Below are 20,194 nucleotides of genomic sequence, written 5' to 3'. Positions count from 1 at the left end.
GTGACCTGCCCGCTTTTCACCTAAATTCCACTCTTTGGTCACTTCTTATTGGATATCCTCCTTAAGTACTGCTCTGATGCTTTCCCTGAGCTGTAGTCAGCCACTCCCTCCTCATTTTCACACCATGCCCCTCATACCTGAGACTTCTACGCCCCAGAACAGCGAGCTGCCAATCATGTTCTTCCATCAACCACTTCTCCACAAATACAGCAGTTTCATCATCCCTTATGCTGAAGCTCATTTATCTCATCTGTGACAATGGCAAGACCCCGTGTGCTGATTTCTAAGGAAAAGGCTGAAGAACTTACAACCGTATGCAGCCAGGAGAATTGATAGAATGGTTCAGTTTGGCTTCCAATCCAAACTGATCACAGCAGGTAGCTTTCAGCCAACTTACTTCCCTCATAATATGTCAAAAAGCTGATAAAGCAAAGGCTATTGGACCAAACAATATCATAACAGTTGTATTACTGCATCTGCTCCAGAACGAGCAGCGTCTCTTATCAAGTGGTTCTAGTACAGTCACAGTTACAACCCTGGCATCAAGCTGGAGTATTGTCCATATGTTCCCAAAAAACCCACAAATATGTCAATTTAAGATATTACTGCCCAGCCAGTCAGGCAAATCAGCAATATAACCAAGGCATCTTTAAACACCTTAACTATGGTTTTCAATCTCCTCATTCTCTGTCAACAGTCCGGTATTACAGAGCCTAGAATCCCACTCTAGGTTGTTACAAGAATAAGAAGTGAACTAAAATTGAGACACTCAATCTCCTCAAGAGCTTCTATTGACTTCTACCCCCCCCCCACCTGTTCAGTGTGAACTGCTGCACCACTCTTGTGTAAAACCAAAAGTTACAGCCAGGATTAATATTTAAGCTGATTTTACTTCATGCAACTTTTGTAGATTAAGAATTCTCAACAACTCTGTATTATTTTCCATAAAATGTATTACATTCCTTCACTTTTGATTAATCCTAATGCTACAAACAGTTGCTTGACTGATGGAAAATCACATGGTACCCTTGATTACCTGGGTCTGTATGAGAGCCATTGCTTCGCTTTATACTCCACACTGTGAAACGAAATGGATTTCACAGATGCTTATTGCACAGCAACTCATCCAGAGCAAAAAGGCAGAAAATTACTATTGAGTAACGTAAAGCTTGACAAGCAGAGCCAAACCAAATAGCAGAAGCTGCAGATGGCCAGGAATGTGAAGTAATGTAATAATAATGTATGATTTTACAAGCAGACTGCAACAAATACGACGTTTTGTGAGACCCAGCATGAAGGCTCTCTAAGCCAGAATATGGAGTGGGACAAAGCGTTATTCTGGCCGAGCGATGCTGGCTGCCATCTGACAAAACCAGCTTCTCCAAATATCAATCAAAGAAGCTAACAGCGTCCCCACCATTGAACTTTTCATGAGAGGCAGCCACAGAGATTGGAGTTAAAATATTTTACAATGAAAGAAAAGCAGATTTAAGTATGTTTTTTAAATTCTGAAATTGGGCAAATAAAATTTGATTGGTTCAATGTAAAAAGACACATCTGTTCTTAGTGGTAACCTTTCCGTATATATTCCTCGAAATATTATACCTAGCTATATACGTACGTGCAGTTAAACTCAAACTCAGGCACACTCAGACTGCGAAAGATGAATTTAGGATGGTGGTCAGGAATGTGAGAGTTCATTGACTTGAAATGTTAACTCTTTCACACTCCACAGATGGCACTTCACTTGCTGAGTATCTGCTGTGTTTACCTGAAATCTGAGATAGCAGCAGTCCACGGAGATTAGATAGGAAGAGGATCTGCGCTGCTTTTGCTGTGTGATCAGAGAAGGTCAACAGAGGTTTGGATATACAGGACTCCATAGTGGGCAGAGAGTAAACAATAGGGAAATGGCATAATTAAGCCTGGAGGTAATAAAAATAAAGACCAAGCATTTCTGTAAAAGCTGGCTTTGGGAGGGGCAAAGGTCACCAAATTTACAGAACATTATCCAGTTATCTATTATCAATCAACTGATAATAGATTGATTATCAGTGGCACGTTAAAGAGATAAACATTAAATGCTTAAAGAGCACACAGATGTCAAGAGAATGGAACTCACTGGATCTAAGCACTGAGGGATGCTTAACATTATCCTTATTTAATACATATCCTTTGCTGCATTAATGGAAATGTTTAGGATGGCAGCTGAGGCCCAACCCTTTCCTGGACTGTGGGGTCTTAATTCAGGATCAAAGGTCAGGATCTGGTGATGTCAGTCAGGTTGTGATGCTTTTTCAACTTGTTTGTCTACAAGAGCAGAAACCACAGGAAGAGGAAAGGTGGGATTCGTCCGAATGGAGACCCAAAGAGATCGCCAAGTTTTCCTGCATGGCATGATAAACAGAGGTATTCTTAGTTATACTTCCTTATAGAACAGGCAGCCAATCCACCATCAATTCTTCACCAAGTCTTGGAGCAATACCGATTTTTACAGATGCACCCCAGAAAGCATCCTATCCAAATGCATCGTGGTTCGGTATTGCAACTAATCTGCACAAGACCGTGTTGGAAACCAGCCTGCCCTCTGTAGACCTTTCACTGCTGCAGCAAAGCAACCAGTGTAATCAAAGACCCCAACCACCCCTGACGTTCACTATTCCTCATGCCCGTCGGGAGAAGAGACAAAAGCCTGAATGCAGAGACAGGGATAGCTTTCTGCTGCTCTTATAAGACTAATGAATGTTGTAGTATAATAGAGTAGACTACTGACTTCACAATCTACTTCGTTCTGACCTTCTACCTTACCTTATAGTCTACCTGGACTGTATTTTCTGTGTAACTTTAAGACTTGCAATCTGTTAATATTTTACCTTGTACTATCTCAGTGTACTGCTATAATGACATGAAGTATAGAAGCAATATGCAAAACAAGTTTTCACTGTACAATAGTAATTATGATATTAATAAACCAACTTACTCATTTCAAGAAGTGACTTCTCTTAAAAAGATGTCCTCACAGACTAATGGGCAGGAAAAGACGATATGCTATTTCCCCTTGAATTCTATATGTGTAGAGAGTGATATTGATGTACAAGTATAGCTTTAATCCAAGCTTGCAGATTACACTAAATTAGGAGAAAGAATATGTGGTGAAAATGGGTATCAGAAATTACAATGCATCATGGAGAGATTGAGCAGATGAACAAAATTGTGGCAGAAGAAACTCAAGGTAAAGAATTGTGAGTTCATCCACTTTTGAGCAAAGTAAGACAATTTGATTCTAAGTGCTGAGACCCTAGAAACCATACAACCATATATTCAAAACCATAAAGGGTCTTGAATGGCAGAAACAGAAATGATGTACAGGAACAAAATATTAATTTAATGGAATGTTAACCATTAATCCAAGATGGTTCAGTGAGGAGGAAGTTCAGCTTCAGTTGTACAGAGTTTTGTCATACCTCACCCAGAGTCTCCAGTTTGGTTCTGAATTCCACTAGAAGAATATGTAGAGCCTTGAGCCAAAGTAACATAAGTTTACTGAAATGATACAACACTAAAAAGGTAAATTTTGTGGATGAGTTGTAGAATCTGAGTTTATTCCATCACAAATGGGGACAATTTTTATGGTGAGAGCTGAACGAATTGGGAATCAAATCTATAAACTTCACTTCACTCAAGTCACATAAAGTAAGAGGAATTCTCTCCCTAGGGGGTGTATGCTAGGCTATTTGAAGTTTTTAAGACCAAGATTAACAGATGAGGTAATCAGAGGATCTTGATCAAAGCTACATGATGAGATTAAGGTGCAATTCAGCTTTGATCTAGTTTAATAGGCTCAAGGGGATGAATGCCTCACTCCTGTACCTATGTTCCATCGTCTTCACTCCTCTAACTTTGTTCAGTTCACCTTCAAAGATTTATTATTAGCTTATTTCTTTATAGTTTATCACTGTAACTTTGATTGTAACTTCCGATATTAATGAAATGAAGAGAAATGTTTTCAATATTAGAACGAAATAGTATTAATATGTAGTTACATGTAACAAGATAATATTCATCAGAACAGATCTAAACATTTTTTCAATCTGTGTTTTTTCTGTCTATTGAACTTCAGCTAATTATTGCATAATACCAAAGGTTCATTATGGTTGTAATTCAAAGAGAGTAACTAGAGGAAGTTTAACATTGTATCTCCAAATATCACCGCTTCCATTACTTGTCAATTCTAGGAATGTCTGAAATGGAAATGGTTAAATATGACTTTCTAATGTATGAACATATTCCAAATCATAAATTTAATGAAAGAGCATAGCTATAAACTTTCGATTGAAATGCTCAGAACTTTTTAGTGGAGGTGTTATAAGAATTATTTTTGCATCATTAAAATTCTCACATGCTCTGGGAAGTGTTTGTGACTATATGATGTGTATCTTGCTAAACATACACAAACTACCTCACGTGGGCACTTGTGTTTGCAAATCTTTGATGATATTTTAGTTCACATGGTCTGAGCCAAGTGTGTGGAGCAATTCATGTGTTGCTCTCACAGTTTTCTTTTTGGCCCCCATGGGTCGCACACTGGAGCTGCTAATAGAGCTGCTGGCTCACAGTGCCAACGAAGTAGGTTCAGTGCTGACATCTAGAGCAGTGCGATGTTTGCACATTCTCCCTGTGAACCAGGTTTCATCTGGCTGCTCCTGTTTCCACCCACATTCTAAAGGTTGCAGGTTGATAAGTTAACCGGCCATTGTAAAGTGCCCCTAGTGTGTGGGTGAGTGGTAGTGTCTGGGAAGATGATGAAAATGTGAAATTAATGTAGGATTGGTGTAAATGAGTTAATGGTCAGCATAGATTTGGTGGGCCAAAAGGCCTCTTTCCATGCTGTACCTTTCTTTGTCTCTATGAACATGAACAGCTTTCGTTTTCTATTCTGAGTGAAAAATAGTATTTAAGCAACTGAATTAATGCTATAGAAGTATAACAAATGAGATTGTCATGCAGCTTTACAGCACCTCCAACATATTTTATATTGCACCCAAACTGACAGCTGTTCCTTTGACATTACATACAAGTCTAATCTTTCTATCCCAGAAGCTTTTGTACCTGCACAGGGGTACTAATTGAACCGTGAGCATATATACAATTATGAAAGCATCCACTGTGGCTAACTGAAATTAGTGTAGAAATCAATGAAGAGGCAGTCTCTGACAAAAAAAACACGTTTTGACTTTAGTCACAGACCCAGCCTGAGTCATTGCACAGTCCCATATGTGGAATAGACAATAGACAGTAGGTGCAGGAGTAGGCCATTTGGCCCTTCTAGCCAGCACCGCCATTCACTGTGATCATGGCTGATCAGTACCCCGTTCCTGCCCTCTCCCCATATCCCTTGACCCCGCTATCTATAAGAGCTCTATCTAACTCTCTCTTGAATGCATCCAGAGACTTGGCCTCCACTGCCTTCTGGGCAGAGCATTCCACATATCCACCACTCTCTGGGTGAAAAAGTTTTTCCGCATCTCTGTTCTAAATGGCCTACGGCTTATTCTTAAACTGTGGCCTCTAGTTCTGGACTCACCCATCAGCGGGAACATGCTTCCTGCCTCCAGCATGTCCAATCCCTTAATAATCTTCTATGTTTCAATCAGATCCCCTCTCATCCTTCTAAATTCCAGTGTACACAAGCCCAGTCGCTCCAATCTTTCAACATATGACAGTCCCGCCATTCCGGGAATTAAGCTTGTGAACCTACGCTGCACTCCCTCAATAGCAAGAATGTCCTTCCTCAAATTTGGAGACCAAAACTGCACACAATACTCCAGGTGGGGTCTCACCAGGGTACAGCTGCAGAAGGACCTCTTTACTCCTATACTCAATTCCTGTTATTATAAGGGCCCGCATGCCATTAGCTTTCTTCACTGCCTGCTGTACCTGCATGCTTGCTTTCATTGACTGATGTACAAGAACACCTAGATCTTGTTGTACTTCCCCTTTTCCTAACTCGACTCCATTTAGATAGTAATCTGCCTTCCTGTTCTTGCTACCAAAGTGGATAACCTCACATTTATCCACATTAAACTGCATCTGCCATATATTTGCCCACTCACCCAACCTGTCCAAGTCACCCTGCATTCTCATAACATCCTCCTGACATTTCACACTGCCACCCAGCTTTGTGTCATCGGCAAATTTGCTAATGTTACTTTTAATCCCTTCATCTAAATCATTAATGTATATTGTAAACAGCTGCGGTCCCAGCACTGAACCTTGCGGTACCCCACTGGTCACAGCCTGCCATTCCGAAAGGGACCTGTTAATCGCTACTCTTTGTTTCCTGTCAACCGGCCAATTTTCAATCCATGTCAGTACTCTGCCCTCAATACCATGTGCCCTAATTTTGCCCACTAATCTCCTATGTGGGACTTTATCAAAAGCTTTCTGGAAGTCCAGGTACACTACATCCACTGGCTCTCCCTTGTCCATTTTCATAGTTACATCCTCAAGAAACTCCAGAAGATTAGTCAAACATGATTTTCCCCTCATAAATCCATGCTGACTCGGACTGATCCTTCTACTGTTATCCAAATGTGTCGTAATTTCCTCTTTTATGATTGACTCCAGCATCTTTCCCACAGCTAACGTCAGGCTAACTGTTCTATAATTTCCTGTTTTCTCTCTCCTTCCTTTCTTGAAAAGTGGGACAACATTAGCCACCCTCCAATCAGCAGGAACTGTTTCTGAATCTATGGAACATTGGAAAATGATTACCAATGCGTCCACGATTTCTAGAGCCATCTCTTTAAGTACCCTGGGATGCAGATCATCAGGTCCCAGGGACTTATCAGCCTTCAGACTCAACAGTCTATCCAACACCGTTTCTTGCCTAATATAAATTTCCTTCAGTTCATCTTTTACCCTAGTTACTTTGGCCACTAACTCTCTACAGGACTGTCTTCCCTGGAACTTGTTCAACAATGGTACCTAATGATGTGGCATGTCTTCAAAACAAAAGAATTAGTTTAATGGTGATATCGACATCATTTTTCTCATTCTCAGAGATGCCACAGTGTAATGCAGGTTGACCACAGTGGAGATCAGCATGGTAGGAGTGTGAACAGGGGGTTTAAGTGATTGTTGTGCAGAAGCAAGTGAAGGCGGTGGGAATAGATCTTCTCCATTCTTTCTTAGTTGTCATTTCCCATCAGGAGGAATGTAGTTCAGGACTGGTTGGAGTCAAATGAGATAGATCCAGATAATATTTACCATCAAATGTGGATGCACAGTAAACAAGAGTGAAAATCCCTTTCCTAATCCAAAAAGCCAAGCCCAAAGTAATACTCGGTTCCTCTCCTAACTTTGACTCCAGAGCATTAATTGAACTAGAGACATTACTGGGGTGATTTGCTCCAATAATGGGTAGGGCAATTTTCAAATGAGAGTTGTGAGAACCATTCTTAGTGACTGTTTTCTGCATGTTCATGAATGTTGTAAAGTCAAACATGAACTTCCACAAGAAGATACATCTGCTTTAAATTCCTTCTGTTGTTATGTTGCTTCTTTGTCAAAAACATCTGGAAATTTGTCTTTGAACTCATTCCCCCTTCCTTCTGTGTTTACTTCCTGCCAGTTTGTTGCTGGTGTCTCACAGCCAGGCTGCAAATAATTCCAAGTGATTAAGTTTTTCTCTTCTGGGACTAAAGTCTCACACCCTATCTTTGAGTTGAATAGGAGAGGTTCCAATTTCTAATGCCAAATTGAGCCACTCTGATTACAGGCTAAGGATCATTTCAAGATTTTGCTTTTGATGTGCATATGTTATATCTTTAAAAAGCTCTGTGTTATTTTATTGCTGGCTCTTTAAATACTCAGCACATCTTGCAAAAACAGCCGCAGGTGATGGTCTCGCCTGCAATGGTTTACCATGTGCAGTTTGACTGGAGTGCTAATAAGTTCAAACTGTTCTGGATGCACTCAGTAAAAAACAGTAAGCTGCCCATCTCCTACAGTAAAGAGGAAAATCAAATGATAGTTTGCTGTAGGCGACTTCAGACAGACTGTAAATTTGATGAAAAGACAGAGGATCATAAAAACATCATATAAAGACTGAATTACTCTTTTGTTGTTTTTTTAAAAAAATCTGCAATATCCTAATTCTGAATTTCTCTTTCTCCAAGCTAGTGTTGGTGCTGGCTTTGAAATGTAAACTGTGATTCCACTTATCAGAGGAGTGAGTTAAGAATTGATGTGTATTGCAAAATAATGCATTGAGAATATCTGTATCCAGCACCAACTCCATACATTATATCGATCTAAACACATGCTCTGCAGGTTAGTCAGTTATACTGTACATATGCTACATTGCAGATGGGCACTTTTCTTGTACTGAATCTAGCCTTAAATTCCACACATGCCTTTGATTTACTTGAGAACACAGGAGTATGTTATCTTAGTGCTCTGGAATTTTCCACCATTACTTAGAATGTTGGCTTAGACATAATTGGACGAAGGAGAGCAGACTCTCAAAGTTGAATTGTGAGCAAGGGACTGCTTACATTGAGGTTTTTAACTGTTCTTTCCAACAGGCTCAAAAGAATCACATCACTACGACAACTTTAACCCACCCTTCAGTCCTCTTCCCTAACACTTGGACCTCCCTCCCCCCCCTCCCCAAACCCTTCCCTAGTGCTTAAAGGCTGCAGTGTTCAGTCATTCCACAGCTCAGAGTATCAGTTTCTGTCAAATGCAGGCTTGGGATTTGTATGATGCACAACAGATAACGTCTGGGAGAACTTGCTCCAGCTGCTGCTGCCCCATCTGTGGACGGAAGCAAGCAGTCATGGCTCCTAGTTTCTCGTGAGGTAAGGCCTTGCTTATATCTGGTGCTCCTAATTGCACTCATGTATGTTAATTGCTAAGTACGTAACAGTACACTGAAGATTTAAATTGGAGGGAAGCTCTCAGGTGTCCAGGGTTATTGACGTATCTCTGGATGGGCTGGCCTTTGAGTAGCCAGAACTGGTAAACAGATTCACAGCCCTACTGTGCTGGAACTTGAAATAATCACCTCATCAGGCATGTCACACTGTGGTTGGAGCAGTGCTAGATACACTCATGATTTGCTAATACAGTGATGAAAGGGTCGACTGCCTTTGTCTGTGTGACAACCTCTGGTACTAATTGCAGTGAAGAAGCTCCATGGTAACAATTTCTTAATGTTGTTGTGTCTGTAACTTGTGAGTGTGTGAATGTAGTCTTCACTTACTGCTTCCAACATGTTCTTTCCCAGAGAATAAGATGGACATGGCTAATTATGATGCTTCAACATGCAGAATTATTGTTCCTTTATTCCTCTCCTTTTTTTCCCAATTCATTGAACATTTTGAGTTAATTATCTTGGCTCCCCCAGTGGCTGGCTGGGTCTAGGTGTCCTCTGGTGAGATTCTCAGCCATACAGTACAGGAAAGCCACAGATTTCATCTTCTTAGACAGTTGATCTCAGTGGGAGATGGCAATATGTTGGGGCAGTGTGGGGGAGAGGGGATGGAATACAGGGGTTATAAAATTCCATGCCTCTAAAAAAGGGAACCACAATCAGTCATGGTTCCTAAACCTTTGACTATTCTTCAACTGTCTTACCCTTTCCATAAATACAGTAACAAGCTCATTTATCTCACATAGTTCAGCAGAGACAGGCCTTTCAGTGCAGTGCACCAATGTTGTCCATTATATTAATCCCAATTGTTGACAAACCCATCACCACTACTGGGTATAAGCCGCTGTCAACAACTCTCCAGAGCCCTCTCTCCTGGGCCAGTCAGTCAAGTTATCCCCAGATGTGGTCCATCTTTAAGGATCCCTCTTCTCCAAGGGATGACGTCTTTGGAGCTTCTGTTGGCATTTCTATAGTGCCGGGTTTTTGCAGGATGGGGTTGCAAGCCCCATGTCCGACCCTCTTTCTTTTGCAGGCAGACTTGGGACCGTCCATGGCAAAGTTACTAATTTCAATTGCCTGAGTTAATTCCATATCCTTCTGCGCCTTTCCCATTCAAGTACCTGCCCTGATGCCTCTTTAACATTTTTACTGCCCCTCCACCAATTCTTCTGGCAGTTCATTCCAGATACCAACTGCTCTTTAGAGGAAAATCTTATCCCTCAGGTCTTTGTTATACGGATGGATGGAATCCCTTGAAATAGATGGGGCATCTAAGTTAGCATGGAGCAGGGCCTATTTCTATGCTGTATGACTCTATAATTCTTTGACTCTAAACCCTCAGTCCAGATGAACGACCCTACCTGAAACACCAACTATCCATTTCTGTTCACTGCCTGACTGGTGTTTCTCCAATATCTTATTTTCTCTTCCTTTAACCATTTTCCTTTCACCTTAAATCTGTGTCCTCTAGTTTTAGATATCCCTTGATTATTGCTAAAATATGAACGATAACTCATCATGAACATTAAAATCAAATGGTTATTTAATGATGTAGGCTAAAAATATTAGAGGGGACTCAGCCTGCGATGCATTTTAAATATCATAATATGTTGTTTCTCTCATGTCATTTGCCCCTTGATTATCCCAATGGAATGCTTTAACTTTAAAACCAGAAACTACCATATCAGGCCTATCGACCAGTGTAAAGAGAGAGAGGGATTAGTTCATATTTCAGGTGGGGGGTCCCTTTGACAGTTCTGATGTAACGCCATGAATGGAGAGGGTAATCTTCAGCACATGAATGGACTCGCTGTCAACAGACCCAGAAATATCACGAGTAACATGTGAAACATGTGGCCCACAGTAATCCAGAGTGATGTCATTTATTTGACAACACACCAGGGACAGATCAGTTCCAGTGATAAAAATCCTCCGATCTCTCTGTTGGTACAAAACACAAGAAGCACAAAGATTTCGGGTGCTGACAACCATGACGGCTTTTTCAAATGCTGACCAGCTGAAGCACCCTGTTTTACACTTTGTGTTAACAGCATGCACAAGTTTGTCCTGCTTCTAAATATTTTTTTAAATTCCAGAAAATGAGTAGGTATTTTATAATACTTAGTGACTAGACTTCCTGAATGGTGTAAGGATATAATGGATATGTTGTCCTTGGAGGGATTTTGGATGAGCTTCCGTGAATGATTTAAGCTGGATTTCAGATACTAATTTGAGAAACAAACCAAGAGATTCAGACCCGCTGAGGTTCGATTGGCTCCTCGTTGCCCAAACTATGTATTTGAATCGAGTCTTTCATGTTCCCCCTCTAACCGGGTTGTAGTTTGCGATAGTTTCCAATCTGCTTTGATAGGTGGACACAAGCTCATCATGGAACTGATGTCTTCAGGCAGCCTGGAATTTCTATCCTCGCTATCAGCCACACCGTCAATGATTCACTGTTAATTTTAGGCATGAACTGTAATCATCCCTGGCGATGATCTATTCAAGTTAGCTTTTATCTCGTTTTATCCTCATAAATAGTTTAAATAACTTAACAGAAACAGAATCTTCCTCTGTCAGCCTAGAGAATGGGTTTCACTCCTCTTAGTCCAGTATATAACGTTAACACTCAGATGGAGTCTTTAAAAATTGTAAATTTAGACAAAATGTTAGAAGCACCCCAGAACTGTGTTCTGAAACAGGACTTGCATGACTCCTGTTGGTGACAGAGTCTGCTACATAATCAGTCCCACCGTATTTTCAGTGAGCTATTTATGTTAGAGCCCCAGCTCACCAAATAGATGTACAATGAAAGATGCATTATTTCAAAGAAGGGCAGGTAAATTATTCCCTGGTAACCCGGATCAATCGTTTCCTCATGGAGCATTACCAAGAGAATATCACCATTTCCTTACCGTATTTAACGTTTGCAACAATTTGTTTATGCAAATTTGTTGCTGCTTTACTAAAGGATGATTACTATGATCGGTCACGTGGGCCACGGGTACAATTATTTTTTATTAATGCCTGTGATGTTTGACAATCTCCATAAATTGTGCTTCTAGCGTAGGTGTAACTAGCTGGAGCTCTGTATTATGTGGCAGATTTTGCAAGAGTCTCAATTCCTTGGTTGCTGCTGCCACTGAATTTTCATTGTTCTCTTTGTACAGAGCTGTTTACAATCACGCATATGCTTCCCTTATATTTATTCTCCCTTTGTAAATTTTTCCATGATTTTGAGCACATTAACAATGACTGCTCCACAATCGCACTCAAACTTTCCATGAGGAAACCCTAGTTCAGGAGATTACACTTCCAAAAATGTTTCATTGGCTGCAAAGCAATTTGTGGCATCCTGCGATCCAGAGAAGTATTCTACAGATGTGATTTTTTTTTTAAAACTTCCATAAGATCACCTTTCAGTTGTCTGTTTCAAGGTACTAAAAAGTACAACTTTTTCCAGCTCTTCTCCTGACTCTGAGCTCAACAACTAAGCTTTCATAACCATCTAATGCAAAGAAATGCAGCAAAGCAGGGAGAAAAGTTGCCTTGAACTCAATTGGAAATAAACCATCCTCTAATCTCAGATGGTAAACTGTAAATCAGATTGATGAAAGCTGTTGATTTAGTGCTAGGTATTACAAAAAAATAGTTCGACATGAATCACATTAGCTTTTTGAGTCACTCTAGAAAATTGACTCAGCTTTCCTCCGCATGAGCCTCGCCTACATGCCCACTGGAATTTCTGCCTCATTTGGATCACTGAGGAAGAGATTAGTGCAACCTAACCCCCCAACCCTCTCCTCCAATGCTCCTGGGATAATGAGGCCTTCACAACAGTGCACCAGATTAGATGTAACACACAGAGAAAGTACTGGAGGAAATTAGCAAGATGGGCAGCATCTATGGAGGGAAATGAACAGCTGACCCTTCATCAAGACTGAAGATCCATACTCGCCTCTTAGGACAGGGCTCCAGTAGCACCCAGCATCTCAAACCCCACCGACGGATCTCACAATCAGTCTCCTCTCCACCTCTATTACACAGTTGCTGGTGCCTGTCACTACCACTGCACACCTTGGAGCACAGTAGAATGTGTTTCCTGATTCAATACCACAACCCCAAGCGGGCAAAGCTGTTTCTCAATGTGTTTGTCTTTAAACTGTCTAACAATCTTAGAATCATGGAATCTTATAGCACAGAAATAGGCCCTTTTGGGCCACCTCTTCCATGCCAACTGTGAATCTAATTCCATATGACTGCATTGTGGTCATATTTCTCAACACCTTTCCTGTCCAAGCTTTGTAATTGTATCTGCACGCAGCAACACCACTGGCAACACATGTATCAGTGAAATTATCTTCTTTTCACTCACAGAGAAATCATGCCCATGTCTTTTATCCTTGGAATATTTCACCTCAGAAATTAAACAGGTGAATCTGCACTGTATCAGCTGAAAGGAGATATATTCCTCATAGCATCCGCTCAGAACTCCATACTGTACTTCGGATCTTACTCTCTACACAACTGCAACAAAGCTTTCTGTACTTCAAAGTTTTTGCAATAAAACCCAACATTACATTTGTCTTGCTGAATAATGACTAATATATGGAGTTGTACAGGATGAAAGCAAGCTCTACAGCCCATTGTGTCTGTGGTGTCACTGACCATTGATCACTCATCTATCCCCATTTATTCTCCCCATATTACATCAGCATCCCCCCTGCCCAATTCCCAGTACATTAATTTTATGTTTTATATACAAGATGGCAAATTCCTCTAGATTGTAATATATAGTTTTATGCCAGTTAAAGAATCAGCTTTACCAATCTTCCTTTAAAGATGAAAAGGACTGCATTTTCCCAGAATACCTTCTGCTGCCTCATCAGAACCAAACTCCTGTCTGTGCAGGTACAACCTGTACAGAGGAACAGAATGATGGCTTCTGTCAATTGAAGTCAATAAGCAAGCCAGTGCAGTATGATCTGGAGAGTAAGCTGTTGCCCATGTAGCAGGCTTCCTCTCCCCACTCGGCTGATGAATCCAAAAGAACTGTAAGGACCGATACAGATTGTTACAGGAGTCGCCAGTAAGCAACGTAGGACTGCTTTAGGGACCCAGCTCTGGATTTTTCTTCGGGATTTACTACTGAAGCCTTCCTCATGAGTAGTTATAACTGTAAGGCAGTTCTGGTTTGAATTCAGAGTTTTCCTTCTCCTAGATGAGCTGCCAGCCATGGATGGCGAGCCCCATCTGCCCCTCCTCCAGTCAGTAGAAACATTTCCACCGGGCCTGGTAGCCACATGTGAAGGCCAGGAGCTGGACTTGGTTGTCAGAGGCTATTTGACATGTACACTGTTGGGAGCATTTAACACATAGTGGGAGTTTATCCACACTAGAATCAAACCCCCCACCACCACCCCAGGCCATGACAACTTTAAGGAATGCGGAACAGAATAGGTTCTATATAATGTCACCCTCTGGTGACTTATCACAGAATCACTTTACCCTTAAAAGTTAAATAGCTCTTTGCCTAGCAGTCTATGTGAAATGCAGAAAGATGTTCCTTTCAAAATCAGTCAGTGTAAATCCAGACAAAAGTATAATTACATCAAAGCCTAAAGTTGCATTCTTACCCTTTATGGAATTAAATAGACTGGCTACCACAAATATTAATTTTATGTATAGTTATTTGTGTAGACTATAGCTCAGCATTTAATACCATCATTCCTACAATTCTGATTGAGAAATTGCAAAACCAGGGCCTCTGCACCTCCCTCTGCAACTGGATCCTCAACTTGGAAGATCACAATCTGTGCGGATTGATGATAACATATCCTCCTCACTGATGATCAACACTGGGGCACCTCAGGGCTGTGTGCTTAGCCCACTGCTCTACTCTCTATATACACGTAACTGTATGACTAGGCAGAGCTCAAATACCATCTATAAATTTGCTGACGATACAACCATTGCTGGTAGAATCTCAGCTGGTGACGAGACGTCGTACAGGAGTGAGATATGCCAACTAATGGAGTGGTGCCGCAGCAACAACCTGGCACTCAGCGTCAGTAAGACGAAAGAGCTGATTGTGGACTTCAGGAAGGGTAAGACAAAGGAACGCATACCAATCCTCATAGAGGGATCAGAAGTGGAGAGAGTGAGCACCTTCAAGTTCCTGGCTGCCAAGATTTCTGAGGGTCTACCCTGGTCCCAACATATCGATGTGGTTATAAAGAAGGCAAGACATTCGGCTATACTTCATTAGGAATTTGAAAAGATTTGACATGTCAACAAATGCACTCAAAGACTTCTATAGATGTACCATGGAGAGCATTCTGACAGGTTGCATCACTGTCTGGTATGGGTGGTGGTGGTGGGGGGCTACTGTACAGGACTGAAAGAAGCTGCAGAGGGTTGTAAATCTAGTCAGTTCCATCTTGTGTACCAGTCTACAAGTACCCAGGACATCTTCAGGGAGTGGTGTCTCAGAAAGGCAGTGTTCATTATTAAGGACCTCCAGCACCCAGGGCATGCCCTTTTCTCACTGTTACCATCAGGTAGGAGGTACAGAAGCCTGAAGGCACACACTCAGTGATTCAGGGAACAGTTTCTTCCCCTCTGCCATCCGATTCCTAAATGGATATTGATCCCTTGGACATTACCTCACTTTTTTAATATGCAGTATTTCTGGGTTTTTTTGCACTTTTTAAAGTCCATTCAATATACATATACTGTAATTGATTTAGTTATTTATTATTATTATTTTTATTTTTATTTAAATTTTTTTTCTCTCTTCTATAGTATGTATTACATTGAACTGCCGCTGCTAAGTTAACAAAATTCACGATAATAAACCTGATTCTGATTCTGAGTAGAAACTTATTGGTGAACTCTTCCACTGTACCAAAATTAAAATGACATTTTATTGGGTGAATGGCATTTTATTAGTTTTACTGCAAAAGCTATCTGCTCTTCCTCTATATTTCCCCTTCTATATGTCAGAATCAGAATCAGGCTTAATATCACCAGTATAGAGTATGCCGTGAAATTTATAAATTACAATAAGAAGCATATGCAAAAAAGAAAATTAAATTAAATAAATAGTACAAAACAAAAGGAAAAAATGCTGTGGTAGTGTTCATGGGTTCATTGTCCACTCAGAATTCTGATGGCAGAGTTCTTGAAATGTTGAGTGTGTGCCTTCAGGCTCCTGTATCTCCTCCTTGATGGTAGCAATAAGAAAAGGGCATGGCTGTGTGATGGGGGTCATTAATGAAGGATGCCAACTTTTTAAGGCTTCGCCTTTTGAATGTGTCCTCAATGCTGAGGAGGCTAGAGGCCATAATGGAACTGGCAGAGTTTACAATTTACTGCAGCGACCTCTCCATACCAGTTAGAATGCTCTCCATGTTACATCTATAGAAATTTTCTAGTGTCATTACTAACATACCAATTCTCCTCAAACTCCTAATAAAATATAGCTTCTTTGCAATTGCATCAACATGTTGGGCCCAGGATAGATCCTCAAAGATGTTGCCACCTAGGAACTTGAAAGTGCTCACCCTTTCCATTGTTGATCCGTCGATGAGGACTGGTGTGTGTTTCCTCGACTTCCCCTTTCTGAAGTACACAATCAATTCCTTGGTGATACTGACGTTGAGTGCAAGGTTGTTCCTGCAACACCACTCAACCAGCAGATCTATCCTGCTCCAGTACGCCTCTTCATCACCATCTGAAATTCTGCCAACAGTAGTTGTGTTGTCGGCAAATTTATAGACGGTGTTTGTGCCACACCACTTGATCGTGGTTATAGAGCGAGTAGAGCAATGTGCTAAGCATGAATCCTTGAGGTGTGCCAATGTTAATTGTCAGCGAGGAGGAGATGTTATTTCCAAACCGCGCAGATTGTGGTCTCCCAGTGAGGGAGTCAAGGATCCAGTTACAGAGGCCCAGGTTTTGAACCTTCTTGACTAGTACTGATTCTTAAAAAGATGTTGTTTTCTGAAGTACCCAGAGCTGTGACTGTAAGTCCTAACTGGGAATATCTGATGATTCCTGTTGGAGCTACACACAAACAATAGCTGCTTAAAATTGCGCCATCTTAACTTATTTTTACCTCTTACATATTTACCTCCTCTCTTAAATTGTCCTGAATTCCACCTTGGTAACTACAGTAAATTATTGAGTCATCTTTTGTGTGAAAATATTTCTTGAACTTCCTTTTTTGCTTTTATAGTGATAACTTGCTTTCAATGTTATCGGCATGTGGAAACAATTTTTCGTCATAGTGTAATGTTAGGCAAAGTTCCTTACTGATAAGGAAAATGTAGCACAATTCTGATTCTATCACTAGAGAATATACAGCATGGAAGGCTTTTACTAAAATTATTTCTTGGCAAATACTTCCTACTTTTGTATTTCACAGAAAAATGGTATACAGTGGATTCCAAATAATTGGATCACATTGGCACCAGTATATTTTGGCCCAATTAAGCGGCAATCCAATTAGCTGTTTCATGGAAATAGTTAAAAAGGTATAAAAAAAGACCATAAAGCTATGAGATATAGGAGAAGAATTAGGCCATTTGGTCCATCTAGCCTGCTCCGCTATTTCATCAAGGCTGATCCATTTCCCTCTCAGCCCCGGTCACCTGCCTTCTCCCCGTATCCCTCCATGCCCTGACTAATTAAGAACCTATCAACCTCTACCTTAAATATACATAATGACTTGGCCTCCTCAACTGCCGTGTGACCATGAACTCATCACTCTCTGGCTAAAGCAATTCCTCCTCATCTCTGTTCTAAATGGACGTCCCTCTATTTGGAGGCTGTGTCCTCTGGTCTACACACCCCCACCATAGGAAACATCCTCTCCACAGGCACACTATCGAGGCCTTTCAATATTTGATAGGTTTCAATGAGATCCCTCCTCATTCTTCTGAGTTCCAACGAATACAGTTCCAGAGCCATCAAATGCTCTTCCTATGATAAGCTTTTCAATAAATTTCATGAACCTCCTTTGAACCCTCTCCAATGTCAGCACTTTCTTTCTTAGATAGGGGCCTAAAATTGCTCATAGTACTCCAAGTGAAGCCTCACCAGTGCTTTATAAAGCCTCAACATTACATGCTAACATTGTATTTGCCTTCCTCACCACTGACTCAACCTGCAAATTAACCTTTAGGGAATCCTGCATTAGGACTTCCAAGTCTGTTTGCACCTCAGATTTTTAAATTTTCTCTCCATTTAGAAAACAGTCTACACTTCTATCTTTCCTACCAAAGTGCATGACCACACACCCCCAACACTATATTCCATCTGCCATTTCTTTGCCAATTGTCCTAATCTGTCTAAGTCCTTCTGTAGCTTCTCTGATTCCTCAACACTACCTGTCCCTCCACCTATCTTCACATCACCCTCAAACTTGGTCACAAAGCATCAACTCCATCATCCAAATCATTGACACATAATGTAAAAAGAATCAGTTCCAACATAGGCTCCTGTGGAACACCACTAGCCACCTGTGCCAAACAGAAATGGTACCATTTATTCAGACTCTGCCTCCTACCAATCAGCCAATGCTCTATCAACACTAGTATCTTTTCTGTAATACCATTCCCTCTTAACTTATTAAGTAGCCTCATGTGTGGCACCTTGTCAATGGCCTTCTGAATATCCACGTAAACAACACACACTGATTCCCCTTTGTCTATCCTGCTTGTTATTTTTTCAAAGAATTCCAAAAGATTTGTCAGGCAAGGTTTTCCTTTAAGGAAACCATGCTGACTTCAGCCTATTTTGTCATGTGCCCTCAAGTGTCCTCAAATCACATCCTTAACAATCGATTCCAATATCTTCCCAACCACTGAGGTCAGACTAACTGGCCTAGAACTTCCTTTTACAAACTCTCTCCAGAGTGAAATTTGCAATTATCCAGTCTTTCAGAACCATGCCAAAGTCTATTAATTCTTGAAAGATCATTGCTAATGTCTCTTCAGCCTCTTCTTTCAGAATACTGGGGAATAGGCTATCTTGTCCAGATGATTTATTTACCTTTAGGCCTTTCTGTTTCCCAAGCACCTTCTCCCTGGTAATGCCAACTTCACTTACTTCTATCCCCTGACATTTTGAAACTTCTGCTATACTGCTAGAGTCTTCCACAGTGAAGACTCTTACGTAATTATTATTCAGTTTGTCCACCATGTCCTTGTCCCCCATTACTACCTCTCCAGCACCATTTTCAGTGGTCCAATATCTACCCTCACCTCTCTTTTACACTTTATGTATCTGAAGAAATATTTGTATCCTCTTTAATATTATTGGCCTTTAGCTGTCTTCTGGTGGTTTTTAAAAGCTTCCCAATCTCTAAATGTCCATTAATTTTTACTCTACTATATGCCCTCCCTTTGGCTTTTATATTGGCTTTGACTTCTCCCCTTGTTAACCACAGTTGTATTATCCTGTCTTCAGAATACTTCTATATTTCTTCATTGCGATATATCTATTCTGTGCCTTCCAAATTCTTCCCGAAACTCCAGCCATTATTTATGTGCCATCATCCCTACTAGTGTTCCCTTCCAATCAATATCTATCTTCACCTCTCTCATGCCTTTGTAATTCCCTTTACTCCACTGTAATACTGATACATCTGACTTAATCAAAACCAGGTTTAATATCACTGGCATACATTTGTTGTTAACAAAACATAACAATCTGTTGTTATGTGGCCTTCTCTAATCCCAGGGTGAATGACGTCATATTATGATCACTGGCCAATAAAGGTTCTATTACCTTAAGCTCTTTAATCAATACCAGTTCATTACACAACATCCAATCCAGAATAGCGGATCCCCTAGTGGGCTCAGACACAAGATGCTGTAAAAAGCCATCTCATAGGCATTCTACCAATTCTCCTTTTTGGGATTCAACAACCTAATTTTCCCAATCTATCTGCATATTGAAATTCTCCGTGACTATTGTAATAATTACCCTTTTCACATACATTTTCTATCTCCCATTGCATTCTGTAGACCACATCTTTACTATTGTTTGGAGGTCTGTATATATAACCCCATCAGCATCTTATTACCCTTGCATTTCCATAGCTCTATCCAAAATGATTCTACACCTTCCAATCCTATGTCACCCATTTCTCATGATTTGATTTAATTGTTTACCAACAGAGCTTCCTAACCCCTCTGCCTACCTGCCTCTCCTTATGATATAATGTGTATCCTTGGACATTAAGCTCCA

General features: G+C 40.7%; 1 protein-coding gene across 1 annotated transcript in view; it reads left to right on the top strand.

Moving 5' to 3' along the window:
* The first annotated feature begins 8,528 nt into the window (after positions 1-8,528).
* Positions 8,529-20,194, top strand: part of jcada (junctional cadherin 5 associated a) — a 203,419-nt gene continuing 191,753 nt past the window's right edge. Inside the window, exon 1 of the mRNA XM_059971991.1 lies at positions 8,529-8,864. The gene's annotated coding sequence lies outside the window, so the exon portion shown is untranslated. The remainder of the gene's footprint in view (positions 8,865-20,194) is intronic.

Source organism: Hypanus sabinus, chromosome 6 (assembly GCF_030144855.1).
Source record: "Hypanus sabinus isolate sHypSab1 chromosome 6, sHypSab1.hap1, whole genome shotgun sequence".
NCBI classification, from domain to species: domain Eukaryota; kingdom Metazoa; phylum Chordata; class Chondrichthyes; order Myliobatiformes; family Dasyatidae; genus Hypanus; species Hypanus sabinus.
This window is presented reverse-complemented; position numbering and strand designations above follow the sequence as displayed.